The sequence below is a fragment of the Diprion similis genome, chromosome 14 (assembly GCF_021155765.1).
Source record: "Diprion similis isolate iyDipSimi1 chromosome 14, iyDipSimi1.1, whole genome shotgun sequence".
Taxonomy (NCBI): Eukaryota; Metazoa; Arthropoda; class Insecta; order Hymenoptera; family Diprionidae; genus Diprion; species Diprion similis.
Window position 1 is genome coordinate 7,459,238 of NC_060118.1, and position 13,441 is coordinate 7,472,678.

Consider the following 13,441-nt stretch of genomic DNA (forward strand, 5'->3'; position numbering starts at 1 on the left):
AAATTTCGACGACTTTGAAAAGTGCTGCGATTAATTCTTTAGGGTACTATTCCGACGTGATTTTGCGAGAGGAATCGATTAATCGCAGTCCCGATACGCTGCGAGCAACACCTGCAAAGTTACAGCCGAAAAACTGCAGATTTTCATCGTCATTTCTCCGCTGCTGGTCCTAGGCTATTTTTCACGTGTTTTCTGAGTTCCTGGGCGTCGAATTAGTCTAAAAAGCGTCATACGGATCGATTCCCAGACAAAAGATTTTTCGGCCAAAAAAAATCCAAGGCTAACCCCTTTGCATTTTTGGCGAAAATTTCGACGACTTTGAAAAGTGCTGCAATTAATTCTTTAGGGTACTATTCCGACGTGATTTTGCGAGAGGAATCGATTAATCGCAGTCCCGATACGCTGCGAGCAATACCTGCAAAGTTACAGCCGAAAAACTGCAGATTTTCATCGTCATTTCTCCGCTGCTGGTCCTAGGCTATTTTTCACGTGTTTTCTGAGTTCCTGGGCGTCGAATTAGTCTAAAAAGCGTCATACGGATCGATTCCCAGACAAAAGATTTTTCGGCCGAAAAAAATCCAAGGCTAACCCCTTTGCATTTTTGGCGAAAATTTCGACGACTTTGAAAAGTGCTGCAATTAATTCTTTAGGGTACTATTCCGACGTGATTTTGCGAGAGAAATCGATTAATCGCAGTCCCGATACGCTGCGAGCAACACCTGCAAAGTTACAGCCGAAAAACTGCAGATTTTCATAGTCATTTCTCCGCTGCTGGTCCTAGGCTATTTTTCACGTGTTTTCTGAGTTCCTGGGCGTCGAATTAGTCTAAAAAGCGTCATACGGATCGATTCCCAGACAAAAGATTTTTCGGCCAAAAAAAATCCAAGGCTAACCCCTTTGCATTTTTGGCGAAAATTTCGACGACTTTGAAAAGTGCTGCAATTAATTCTTTAGGGTACTATTCCGACGTGATTTTGCGAGAGGAATCGATTAATCGCAGTCCCGATACGCTGCGAGCAACACCTGCAAAGTTACAGCCGAAAAACTGCAGATTTTCATCGTCATTTCCCCGCTGCTGGTCCTAGGCTATTTTTCACGTGTTTTCTGAGTTCTTGGGCGTCGAATTAGTCTGAAAAGCGTCATACGGATCGATTCCCAGACAAAAGATTTTTCGGCCAAAAAAAATCCAAGGCTAACCCCTTTGCATTTTTGGCAAAAATTTCGACGACTTTGAAAAGTGCTGCGATTAATTCTTCAGGGTACTATTCCGACGTGATTTTGCGAGAGGAATCGATTAATCGCAGTCCCGATACGCTGCGAGCAACACCTGCAAAGTTACAGCCGAAAAACTGCAGATTTTCATCGTCATTTCTCCGCTGCTGGTCCTAGGCTATTTTTCACGTGTTTTCTGAGTTCCTGGGCGTCGAATTAGTCTAAAAAGCGTCATACGGATCGATTCCCAGACAAAAGATTTTTCGGCCAAAAAAAATCCAAGGCTAACCCCTTTGCATTTTTGGCGAAAATTTCGACGACTTTGAAAAGTGCTGCAATTAATTCTTTAGGGTACTATTCCGACGTGATTTTGCGAGAGGAATCGATTAATCGCAGTCCCGATACGCTGCGAGCAATACCTGCAAAGTTACAGCCGAAAAACTGCAGATTTTCATCGTCATTTCTCCGCTGCTGGTCCTAGGCTATTTTTCACGTGTTTTCTGAGTTCCTGGGGGTCGAATTAGTCTGAAAAGCGTCATACGGATCGATTCCCAGACAGAAGATTTTTCGGCCGAAAAAAAATCCAAGGCTAACCCCTTTGCATTTTTGGCGAAAATTTCGACGACTTTGAAAAGTGCTGCAATTAATTCTTTAGGGTACTATTCCGACGTGATTTTGCGAGAGGAATCGATTAATCGCAGTCCCGATACGCTGCGAGCAACACCTGCAAAGTTACAGCCGAAAAACTGCAGATTTTCATCGTCATTTCTCCGCTGCTGGTCCTAGGCTATTTTCCACGTGTTTTCTGAGTTCCTGGGCGTCGAATTAGTCTAAAAAGCGTCATACGGATCGATTCCCAGACAAAAGATTTTTCGGCCAAAAAAAATCCAAGGCTAACCCCTTTGCATTTTTGGCGAAAATTTCGACGACTTTGAAAAGTGCTGCAATTAATTCTTTAGGGTACTATTCCGACGTGATTTTGCGAGAGGAATCGATTAATCGCAGTCCCGATACGCTGCGAGCAATACCTGCAAAGTTACAGCCGAAAAACTGCAGATTTTCATAGTCATTTCTCCGCTGCTGGTCCTAGGCTATTTTTCACGTGTTTTCTGAGTTCCTGGGCGTCGAATTAGTCTGAAAAGCGTCATACGGATCGATTCCCAGACATAAGATTTTTCGGCCAAAAAAAATCCAAGGCTAACCCCTTTGCATTTTTGGCGAAAATTTCGACGACTTTGAAAAGTGCTGCAATTGATTCTTTAGGGTACTATTCCGACGTGATTTTGCGAGAGGAATCGATTAATCGCAGTCCCGATACGCTGCGAGCAATACCTGCAAAGTTACAGCCGAAAAACTGCAGATTTTCATAGTCATTTCTCCGCTGCTGGTCCTAGGCTATTTTTCACGTGTTTTCTGAGTTCCTGGGCGTCGAATTAGTCTAAAAAGCGTCATACGGATCGATTCCCAGACCAAAGATTTTTCGGCCAAAAAAAATCCAAGGCTAACCCCTTTGCATTTTTGGCGAAAATTTCGACGACTTTGAAAAGTGCTGCAATTAATTCTTTAGGGTACTATTCCGACGTGATTTTGCGAGAGGAATCGATTAATCGCAGTCCCGATACGCTGCGAGCAATACCTGCAAAGTTACAGCCGAAAAACTGCAGATTTTCATAGTCATTTCTCCGCTGCTGGTCCTAGGCTATTTTTCACGTGTTTTCTGAGTTCCTGGGCGTCGAATTAGTCTAAAAAGCGTCATACGGATCGATTCCCAGACAAAAGATTTTTCGGCCAAAAAAAATCCAAGGCTAACCCCTTTGCATTTTTGGCGAAAATTTCGACGACTTTGAAAAGTGCTGCAATTAATTCTTTAGGGTACTATTCCGACGTGATTTTGCGAGAGGAATCGATTAATCGCAGTCCCGATACGCTGCGAGCAATACCTGCAAAGTTACAGCCGAAAAACTGCAGATTTTCATCGTCATTTCTCCGCTGCTGGTCCTAGGCTATTTTTCACGTGTTTTCTGAGTTCCTGGGGGTCGAATTAGTCTGAAAAGCGTCATACGGATCGATTCCGAGACAGAAGATTTTTCGGCCGAAAAAAAATCCAAGGCTAACCCCTTTGCATTTTTGGCGAAAATTTCGACGACTTTGAAAAGTGCTGCAATTAATTCTTTAGGGTACTATTCCGACGTGATTTTGCGAGAGGAATCGATTAATCGCAGTCCCCATACGCTGCGAGCAACACCTGCAAAGTTACAGCCGAAAAACTGCAGATTTTCATCGTCATTTCTCCGCTGCTGGTCCTAGGCTATTTTTCACGTGTTTTCTGAGTTCCTGGGCGTCGAATTAGTCTAAAAAGCGTCATACGGATCGATTCCCAGACAAAAGATTTTTCGGCCAAAAAAAATCCAAGGCTAACCCCTTTGCATTTCTGGCGAAAATTTCGACGACTTTGAAAAGTGCTGCAATTAATTCTTTAGGGTACTATTTCGACGTGATTTTGCGAGAGGAATCGATTAATCGCAGTCCCGATACGCTGCGAGCAACACCTGCAAAGTTACAGCCGAAAAACTGCAGATTTTCATCGTCATTTCTCCGCTGCTGGTCCTAGGCTATTTTTCACGTGTTTTCTGAGTTCCTGGGCGTCGAATTAGTCTAAAAAGCGTCATACGGATCGATTCCCAGACAAAAGATTTTTCGGCCAAAAAAAATCCAAGGCTAACCCCTTTGCATTTTTGGCGAAAATTTCGACGACTTTGAAAAGTGCTGCAATTAATTCTTTAGGGTACTATTCCGACGTGATTTTGCGAGAGAAATCGATTAATCGCAGTCCCGATACGCTGCGAGCAACACCTGCAAAGTTACAGCCGAAAAACTGCAGATTTTCATAGTCATTTCTCCGCTGCTGGTCCTAGGCTATTTTTCACGTGTTTTCTGAGTTCCTGGGCGTCGAATTAGTCTAAAAAGCGTCATACGGATCGATTCCCAGACAAAAGATTTTTCGGCCAAAAAAAATCCAAGGCTAACCCCTTTGCATTTTTGGCGAAAATTTCGACGACTTTGAAAAGTGCTGCAATTAATTCTTTAGGGTACTATTTCGACGTGATTTTGCGAGAGGAATCGATTAATCGCAGTCCCGATACGCTGCGAGCAACACCTGCAAAGTTACAGCCGAAAAACTGCAGATTTTCATCGTCATTTCTCCGCTGCTGGTCCTAGGCTATTTTTCACGTGTTTTCTGAGTTCCTGGGCGTCGAATTAGTCTAAAAAGCGTCATACGGATCGATTCCCAGACAAAAGATTTTTCGGCCAAAAAAAATCCAAGGCTAACCCCTTTGCATTTTTGGCGAAAATTTCGACGACTTTGAAAAGTGCTGCAATTAATTCTTTAGGGTACTATTCCGACGTGATTTTGCGAGAGAAATCGATTAATCGCAGTCCCGATACGCTGCGAGCAACACCTGCAAAGTTACAGCCGAAAAACTGCAGATTTTCATCGTCATTTCTCCGCTGCTGGTCCTAGGCTATTTTCCACGTGTTTTCTGAGTTCCTGGGCGTCGAATTAGTCTAAAAAGCGTCATACGGATCGATTCCCAGACAAAAGATTCCTCGGCCAAAAAAAATCCAAGGCTAACCCCTTTGCATTTTTGGCGAAAATTTCGACGACTTTGAAAAGTGCTGCAATTAATTCTTTAGGGTACTATTCCGACGTGATTTTGCGAGAGGAATCGATTAATCGCAGTCCCGATACGCTGCGAGCAATACCTGCAAAGTTACAGCCGAAAAACTGCAGATTTTCATCGTCATTTCTCCGCTGCTGGTCCTAGGCTATTTTTCACGTGTTTTCTGAGTTCCTGGGGGTCGAATTAGTCTGAAAAGCGTCATACGGATCGATTCCCAGACAGAAGATTTTTCGGCCGAAAAAAAATCCAAGGCTAACCCCTTTGCATTTTTGGCGAAAATTTCGACGACTTTGAAAAGTGCTGCAATTAATTCTTTAGGGTACTATTCCGACGTGATTTTGCGAGAGGAATCGATTAATCGCAGTCCCGATACGCTGCGAGCAATACCTGCAAAGTTACAGCCGAAAAACTGCAGATTTTCATAGTCATTTCTCCGCTGCTGGTCCTAGGCTATTTTTCACGTGTTTTCTGAGTTCCTGGGCGTCGAATTAGTCTAAAAAGCGTCATACGGATCGATTCCCAGACCAAAGATTTTTCGGCCAAAAAAAATCCAAGGCTAACCCCTTTGCATTTTTGGCGAAAATTTCGACGACTTTGAAAAGTGCTGCAATTAATTCTTTAGGGTACTATTCCGACGTGATTTTGCGAGAGGAATCGATTAATCGCAGTCCCGATACGCTGCGAGCAATACCTGCAAAGTTACAGCCGAAAAACTGCAGATTTTCATAGTCATTTCTCCGCTGCTGGTCCTAGGCTATTTTTCACGTGTTTTCTGAGTTCCTGGGCGTCGAATTAGTCTAAAAAGCGTCATACGGATCGATTCCCAGACAAAAGATTTTTCGGCCAAAAAAAATCCAAGGCTAACCCCTTTGCATTTTTGGCGAAAATTTCGACGACTTTGAAAAGTGCTGCAATTAATTCTTTAGGGTACTATTCCGACGTGATTTTGCGAGAGGAATCGATTAATCGCAGTCCCGATACGCTGCGAGCAATACCTGCAAAGTTACAGCCGAAAAACTGCAGATTTTCATCGTCATTTCTCCGCTGCTGGTCCTAGGCTATTTTTCACGTGTTTTCTGAGTTCCTGGGGGTCGAATTAGTCTGAAAAGCGTCATACGGATCGATTCCCAGACAGAAGATTTTTCGGCCGAAAAAAAATCCAAGGCTAACCCCTTTGCATTTTTGGCGAAAATTTCGACGACTTTGAAAAGTGCTGCAATTAATTCTTTAGGGTACTATTCCGACGTGATTTTGCGAGAGGAATCGATTAATCGCAGTCCCCATACGCTGCGAGCAACACCTGCAAAGTTACAGCCGAAAAACTGCAGATTTTCATCGTCATTTCTCCGCTGCTGGTCCTAGGCTATTTTTCACGTGTTTTCTGAGTTCCTGGGCGTCGAATTAGTCTAAAAAGCGTCATACGGATCGATTCCCAGACAAAAGATTTTTCGGCCAAAAAAAATCCAAGGCTAACCCCTTTGCATTTTTGGCGAAAATTTCGACGACTTTGAAAAGTGCTGCAATTAATTCTTTAGGGTACTATTTCGACGTGATTTTGCGAGAGGAATCGATTAATCGCAGTCCCGATACGCTGCGAGCAACACCTGCAAAGTTACAGCCGAAAAACTGCAGATTTTCATCGTCATTTCTCCGCTGCTGGTCCTAGGCTATTTTTCACGTGTTTTCTGAGTTCCTGGGCGTCGAATTAGTCTAAAAAGCGTCATACGGATCGATTCCCAGACAAAAGATTTTTCGGCCAAAAAAAATCCAAGGCTAACCCCTTTGCATTTTTGGCGAAAATTTCGACGACTTTGAAAAGTGCTGCAATTAATTCTTTAGGGTACTATTTCGACGTGATTTTGCGAGAGGAATCGATTAATCGCAGTCCCGATACGCTGCGAGCAACACCTGCAAAGTTACAGCCGAAAAACTGCAGATTTTCATCGTCATTTCTCCGCTGCTGGTCCTAGGCTATTTTTCACGTGTTTTCTGAGTTCCTGGGCGTCGAATTAGTCTAAAAAGCGTCATACGGATCGATTCCCAGACAAAAGATTTTTCGGCCAAAAAAAATCCAAGGCTAACCCCTTTGCATTTTTGGCGAAAATTTCGACGACTTTGAAAAGTGCTGCAATTAATTCTTTAGGGTACTATTTCGACGTGATTTTGCGAGAGGAATCGATTAATCGCAGTCCCGATACGCTGCGAGCAACACCTGCAAAGTTACAGCCGAAAAACTGCAGATTTTCATCGTCATTTCTCCGCTGCTGGTCCTAGGCTATTTTTCACGTGTTTTCTGAGTTCCTGGGCGTCGAATTAGTCTAAAAAGCGTCATACGGATCGATTCCCAGACAAAAGATTTTTCGGCCAAAAAAAATCCAAGGCTAACCCCTTTGCATTTTTGGCGAAAATTTCGACGACTTTGAAAAGTGCTGCAATTAATTCTTTAGGGTACTATTTCGACGTGATTTTGCGAGAGGAATCGATTAATCGCAGTCCCGATACGCTGCGAGCAACACCTGCAAAGTTACAGCCGAAAAACTGCAGATTTTCATCGTCATTTCTCCGCTGCTGGTCCTAGGCTATTTTTCACGTGTTTTCTGAGTTCCTGGGCGTCGAATTAGTCTAAAAAGCGTCATACGGATCGATTCCCAGACAAAAGATTTTTCGGCCAAAAAAAATCCAAGGCTAACCCCTTTGCATTTTTGGCGAAAATTTCGACGACTTTGAAAAGTGCTGCAATTAATTCTTTAGGGTACTATTCCGACGTGATTTTGCGAGAGAAATCGATTAATCGCAGTCCCGATACGCTGCGAGCAACACCTGCAAAGTTACAGCCGAAAAACTGCAGATTTTCATCGTCATTTCTCCGCTGCTGGTCCTAGGCTATTTTCCACGTGTTTTCTGAGTTCCTGGGCGTCGAATTAGTCTAAAAAGCGTCATACGGATCGATTCCCAGACAAAAGATTCCTCGGCCAAAAAAAATCCAAGGCTAACCCCTTTGCATTTTTGGCGAAAATTTCGACGACTTTGAAAAGTGCTGCAATTAATTCTTTAGGGTACTATTCCGACGTGATTTTGCGAGAGGAATCGATTAATCGCAGTCCCGATACGCTGCGAGCAATACCTGCAAAGTTACAGCCGAAAAACTGCAGATTTTCATCGTCATTTCTCCGCTGCTGGTCCTAGGCTATTTTTCACGTGTTTTCTGAGTTCCTGGGGGTCGAATTAGTCTGAAAAGCGTCATACGGATCGATTCCCAGACAGAAGATTTTTCGGCCGAAAAAAAATCCAAGGCTAACCCCTTTGCATTTTTGGCGAAAATTTCGACGACTTTGAAAAGTGCTGCAATTAATTCTTTAGGGTACTATTCCGACGTGATTTTGCGAGAGGAATCGATTAATCGCAGTCCCGATACGCTGCGAGCAACACCTGCAAAGTTACAGCCGAAAAACTGCAGATTTTCATCGTCATTTCTCCGCTGCTGGTCCTAGGCTATTTTCCACGTGTTTTCTGAGTTCCTGGGCGTCGAATTAGTCTAAAAAGCGTCATACGGATCGATTCCCAGACAAAAGATTCCTCGGCCAAAAAAAATCCAAGGCTAACCCCTTTGCATTTTTGGCGAAAATTTCGACGACTTTGAAAAGTGCTGCAATTAATTCTTTAGGGTACTATTCCGACGTGATTTTGCGAGAGGAATCGATTAATCGCAGTCCCGATACGCTGCGAGCAATACCTGCAAAGTTACAGCCGAAAAACTGCAGATTTTCATCGTCATTTCTCCGCTGCTGGTCCTAGGCTATTTTTCACGTGTTTTCTGAGTTCCTGGGGGTCGAATTAGTCTGAAAAGCGTCATACGGATCGATTCCCAGACAGAAGATTTTTCGGCCGAAAAAAAATCCAAGGCTAACCCCTTTGCATTTTTGGCGAAAATTTCGACGACTTTGAAAAGTGCTGCAATTAATTCTTTAGGGTACTATTCCGACGTGATTTTGCGAGAGGAATCGATTAATCGCAGTCCCGATACGCTGCGAGCAACACCTGCAAAGTTACAGCCGAAAAACTGCAGATTTTCATCGTCATTTCTCCGCTGCTGGTCCTAGGCTATTTTCCACGTGTTTTCTGAGTTCCTGGGCGTCGAATTAGTCTAAAAAGCGTCATACGGATCGATTCCCTGACAAAAGATTCCTCGGCCAAAAAAAATCCAAGGCTAACCCCTTTGCATTTTTGGCAAAAATATCGACGACTTTGAAAAGTGCTGCGATTAATTCTTTAGGGTTCTATTCCGACGTGATTTTGCGAGAGGAATCGATTAATCGCAGTCCCGATACGCTGCGAGCAACACCTGCAAAGTTACAGCCGAAAAACTGCAGATTTTCATCGTCATTTCTCCGCTGCTGGTCCTAGGCTATTTTTCACGTGTTTTCTGAGTTCCTGGGCGTCGAATTAGTCTAAAAAGCGTCATACGGATCGATTCCCAGACAAAAGATTTTTCGGCCAAAAAAAATCCAAGGCTAACCCCTTTGCATTTTTGGCAAAAATTTCGACGACTTTGAAAAGTGCTGCGATTAATTCTTCAGGGTACTATTCCGACGTGATTTTGCGAGAGGAATCGAATAATCGCTGTCCCGATACGCTGCGAGCAACACCTGCAAAGTTACAGCCAAAAAACTGCAGATTTTCATCGTCATTTCTCCGCTGCTGGTCCTAGGCTATTTTTCACGTGTTTTCTGAGTTCCTGCCGTCGAATTAGTCTAAAAAGCGTCATACGGATCGATTCCCAGACAAAAGATTTTTCGGCCAAAAAAAATCCAAGGCTAACCCCTTTGCATTTTTGGCGAAAATTTCGACGACTTTGAAAAGTGCTGCAATTAATTCTTTAGGGTACTATTCCGACGTGATTTTGCGAGAGGAATCGATTAATCGCAGTCCCGATACGCTGCGAGCAACACCTGCAAAGTTACAGCCGAAAAACTGCAGATTTTCATAGTCATTTCTCCGCTGCTGGTCCTAGGCTATTTTTCACGTGTTTTCTGAGTTCCTGGGCGTCGAATTAGTCTAAAAAGCGTCATACGGATCGATTCCCAGACAAAAGATTTTTCGGCCGAAAAAAATCCAAGGCTAACCCCTTTGCATTTTTGGCGAAAATTTCGACGACTTTGAAACGTGCTGCAATTAATTCTTTAGGGTACTATTCCGACGTGATTTTGCGAGAGGAATCGATTAATCGCAGTCCCGATACGCTGCGAGCAATACCTGCAAAGTTACAGCCGAAAAACTGCAGATTTTCATCGTCATTTCTCCGCTGCTGGTCCTAGGCTATTTTTCACGTGTTTTCTGAGTTCCTGGGCGTCGAATTAGTCTAAAAAGCGTCATACGGATCGATTCCCAGACAAAAGATTTTTCGGCCAAAAAAAATCCAAGGCTAACCCCTTTGCATTTTTGGCAAAAATTTCGACGACTTTGAAAAGTGCTGCGATTAATTCTTTAGGGTACTATTCCGACGTGATTTTGCGAGAGGAATCGATTAATCGCAGTCCCGATACGCTGCGAGCAACACCTGCAAAGTTACAGCCGAAAAACTGCAGATTTTCATCGTCATTACTCCGCTGCTGGTCCTAGGCTATTTTTCACGTGTTTTCTGAGTTCCTGGGCGTCGAATGAGTCTAAAAAGCGTCATACGGATCGATTCCCAGACAAAAGATTTTTCGGCAAAAAAAAATCCAAGGCTAACCCCTTTGCATTTTTGGCAAAAATTTCGACGACTTTGAAAAGTGCTGCGATTAATTCTTCAGGGTACTATTCCGACGTGATTTTGCGAGAGGAATCGAATAATCGCTGTCCCGATACGCTGCGAGCAACACCTGCAAAGTTACAGCCAAAAAACTGCAGATTTTCATCGTCATTTCTCCGCTGCTGGTCCTAGGCTATTTTTCACGTGTTTTCTGAGTTCCTGCCGTCGAATTAGTCTAAAAAGCGTCATACGGATCGATTCCCAGACAAAAGATTTTTCGGCCAAAAAAAATCCAAGGCTAACCCCTTTGCATTTTTGGCGAAAATTTCGACGACTTTGAAAAGTGCTGCAATTAATTCTTTAGGGTACTATTCCGACGTGATTTTGCGAGAGGAATCGATTAATCGCAGTCCCGATACGCTGCGAGCAACACCTGCAAAGTTACAGCCGAAAAACTGCAGATTTTCATAGTCATTTCTCCGCTGCTGGTCCTAGGCTATTTTTCACGTGTTTTCTGAGTTCCTGGGCGTCGAATGAGTCTAAAAAGCGTCATACGGATCGATTCCCAGACAAAAGATTTTTCGGCAAAAAAAAATCCAAGGCTAACCCCTTTGCATTTTTGGCAAAAATTTCGACGACTTTGAAAAGTGCTGCGATTAATTCTTCAGGGTACTATTCCGACGTGATTTTGCGAGAGGAATCGAATAATCGCTGTCCCGATACGCTGCGAGCAACACCTGCAAAGTTACAGCCAAAAAACTGCAGATTTTCATCGTCATTTCTCCGCTGCTGGTCCTAGGCTATTTTTCACGTGTTTTCTGAGTTCCTGGGCGTCGAATTAGTCTAAAAAGCGTCATACGGATCGATTCCCAGACAAAAGATTTTTCGGCCAAAAAAAATCCAAGGCTAACCCCTTTGCATTTTTGGCGAAAATTTCGACGACTTTGAAAAGTGCTGCAATTAATTCTTTAGGGTACTATTCCGACGTGATTTTGCGAGAGGAATCGAATAATCGCAGTCCCGATACGCTGCGAGCAACACCTGCAAAGTTACAGCCGAAAAACTGCAGATTTTCATCGTCATTTCTCCGCTGCTGGTCCTAGGCTATTTTTCACGTGTTTTCTGAGTTCCTGGGGGTCGAATTAGTCTAAAAAGCGTCATACGGATCGATTCCCAGACAGAAGATTTTTCGGCCGAAAAAAAATCCAAGGCTAACCCCTTTGCATTTTTGGCGAAAATTTCGACGACTTTGAAAAGTGCTGCAATTAATTCTTTAGGGTACTATTCCGACGTGATTTTGCGAGAGGAATCGATTAATCGCAGTCCCGATACGCTGCGAGCAACACCTGCAAAGTTACAGCCGAAAAACTGCAGATTTTCATCGTCATTTCTCCGCTGCTGGTCCTAGGCTATTTTTCACGTGTTTTCTGAGTTCCTGGGCGTCGAATTAGTCTAAAAAGCGTCATACGGATCGATTCCCAGACAAAAGATTTTTCGGCCAAAAAAAATCCAAGGCTAACCCCTTTGCATTTTTGGCGAAAATTTCGACGACTTTGAAAAGTGCTGCAATTAATTCTTTAGGGTACTATTCCGACGTGATTTTGCAAGAGGAATCGATTAATCGCAGTCCCGATACGCTGCGAGCAACACCTGCAAAGTTACAGCCGAAAAACTGCAGATTTTCATCGTCATTTCTCCGCTGCTGGTCCTAGGCTATTTTTCACGTGTTTTCTGAGTTCCTGGGCGTCGAATCAGTCTAAAAAGCGTCATACGGATCGATTCCCAGACAAAAGATTTTTCGGCCAAAAAAAATCCAAGGCTAACCCCTTTGCATTTTTGGCAAAAATTTCGACGACTTTGAAAAGTGCTGCGATTAATTCTTTAGGGTACTATTCCGACGTGATTTTGCGAGAGGAATCGATTAATCGCAGTCCCGATACGCTGCGAGCAACACCTGCAAAGTTACAGCCGAAAAACTGCAGATTTTCATCGTCATTTCTCCGCTGCTGGTCCTAGGCTATTTTTCACGTGTTTTCTGAGTTCCTGGGCGTCGAATCAGTCTAAAATGCGTCATACGGATCGATTCCCAGACAAAAGATTTTTCGGCCAAAAAAAATCCAAGGCTAACCCCTTTGCATTTTTGGCAAAAATTTCGACGACTTTGAAAAGTGCTGCGATTAATTCTTTAGGGTACTATTCCGACGTGATTTTGCGAGAGGAATCGATTAATCGCAGTCCCGATACGCTGCGAGCAACACCTGCAAAGTTACAGCCGAAAAACTGCAGATTTTCATCGTCATTTCTCCGCTGCTGGTCCTAGGCTATTTTCCACGTGTTTTCTGAGTTCCTGGGCGTCGAATTAGTCTTAAAAGCGTCATACGGATCGATTCCCAGACAAAAGATTCCTCGGCCAAAAAAAATCCAAGGCTAACCCCTTTGCATTTTTGGCGAAAATTTCGACGACTTTGAAAAGTGCTGCAATTAATTCTTTAGGGTACTATTCCGACGTGATTTTGCGAGAGGAATCGATTAATCGCAGTCCCGATACGCTGCGAGCAACACCTGCAAAGTTACAGCCGAAAAACTGCAGATTTTCATCGTCATTTCTCCGCTGCTGGTCCTAGGCTATTTTTCACGTGTTTTCTGAGTTCCTGGGCGTCGAATTAGTCTAAAAAGCGTTATACGGATCGATTCCCAGACCAAAGATTTTTCGGCCAAAAAAAATCCAAGGCTAACCCCTTTGCATTTTTGGCGAAAATTTCGACGACTTTGAAAAGTGCTGCAATTAATTCTTCAGGGTACTATTCCGACGTGA